This window comes from Sceloporus occidentalis, unplaced genomic scaffold (genome assembly GCF_023333645.1).
Source record: "Sceloporus occidentalis isolate IW3139 unplaced genomic scaffold, rSceOcc1.0.p SCAF_213, whole genome shotgun sequence".
NCBI classification, from domain to species: Eukaryota; Metazoa; Chordata; class Lepidosauria; order Squamata; family Phrynosomatidae; genus Sceloporus; species Sceloporus occidentalis.
Genome location: NW_028317193.1, coordinates 151973 through 153815, shown reverse-complemented (window position 1 = coordinate 153815; position 1843 = coordinate 151973). Strand labels below are relative to the sequence as shown.

General features: G+C 42.6%; 1 pseudogene; it reads left to right on the top strand.

Annotated features, from left to right (window-relative positions):
* Positions 1-540: 540 nt before the first annotated feature.
* Positions 541-719, top strand: LOC149277483 (U2 spliceosomal RNA; annotated as a pseudogene).
* Positions 720-1843: the final 1124 nt, after the last annotated feature.

Below are 1843 nucleotides of genomic sequence, written 5' to 3'. Positions count from 1 at the left end.
TAATGTGGAAATGAGTATGACTGCTAATTGGTGTGCAGTCAATATAGAATGGCTTCTATACAATGTTGCAGGTAAGAGGGCAAAGAGATTGGGGTGACCTCCTCATCACCAGAAGACCTTCAAGGTGCCACTATTGGGGAAGATTCATTTCTTTAATAGTGTGAGTCCGTGGGCTGGATACATGTGGACGTGCGCAAGTGTAAGAGCAAAGTGTATGGCTGCATGTATCCAGCTTTGGCCACTAGCCTTAAAGTACCAAGACCAATTAGTTCCCCCATGGTGGTTAAGGTCACCTGTCTGCCTTCTTCTTTTCTCTAGTGTATTATTATTATATATTTGCAGGATAATAGTTATCAGGAAAGACTAAATATCTCCATGCACATAGCTGGGAGGAGAGAAGAGAAAAGGGAGATGTGGTAGAAATATTTAAATACTTAAAGTGACTTAACTAAGAAGGGAAGTTTATTTCAAAGGGAAGGAGCAATCTTAGAGCAAGAGATTATAATATGAAACTACAGGGAGGCTTAGATGCAATATAAAGAAGTTTCTCGGCCTTTTGGCTAAGATCAAGTGTAGTACCCTTTGGAAGGGGGGGGAAAACTTGATCCTCTGTCCTTGGGGCCGAGGTAGCATGGAGCCCGAGGTGTCCACTTGAGCCCCAGAGAAATTCTGGCGTCACTTTCACAACCTTGCACTACAGTTGTGAAATGTGTGAGCACGAGGAGCACTGAAGGCCAAATGCTAAAGATGAAGCACTCTTCACTCCAAAACCCATACGGGCATGTGTGTGAATAATTTTTTATTTTTCGGCCTCACGGAAAATGGCTGGACACTTATTTATTTATCACTAATTGCACTTTCCGTTGGTGCACTTGTGCCTATTAATTAGGATGGATCACGGTTTTTTTTGATCACGGCCTGCAAAATGGCCACTTCATCAGAATTGAATACGTGCGCGGGCCGCACTCATTTTTCACTGTGTGAAAATATCGCCTTTAATAAAATATGCAGATTAAAATTAAGTAAATGACACAAAACCTTTACTTTTCCTCTCACTGATTTCTGGGCCTAGAAAGGTTTGTGACTACAAATTCAGGATAATTAAAAATTAAATACTTCTATTTATTCTAGGGATGCACCAAAATGAAAATTCTGGACCAAAACAGTTCACTTAGCCAAAACCAAAAATGACCCCCCACCTTTATAAATAATAATAAACACTCACATTTTTAATAAAAGTAGGAAACACAATTGGACAAAAAAATTAGCAATATGACTTGGCATGATAGGAGTGTGATTGCTAACAGCAATCACACTCCTATCATACCCAGGCAACCAGTAAATGCTGGTACCTAGGCATGATGGGACTGTGCTTGCTGTTAGCAATCACACTCCTATCATGCCAAGTCAGCCAGTATATGCTGGTACAGGGTGGCTGTAAGTGATGTGTAGACCCCATACTGCTGGCAGCATCAATACACAAGGGGGGAAGCTAGCTAGGTTTCAGCATGTACTGGCTGACTTGGCATGATAGGAGTGTGATTGCTAACAGCAATCAAAGTCCCATCATGCCTAGGTTCCAGCACTTACACATCCAACCAGTAAATGCTGGTACCTAGGCATGATGGGACTGTGCTTGCTGTTAGCAATCACACTCCTATCATGCCAAGTCAGCCAGTACATGCTGGTACATGGTGGCTGTAAGAGATGTGCAGACCCCATACTGCTGGCAGCATAAATACACAAGGGGGGCAGCTAGCTAGGCTTCAGCATGTACTGGCTGACTTGGCATGATAGGAGTATGATTGCTAACAGCAATCACAGTCCCATCATGCCTAGGTTC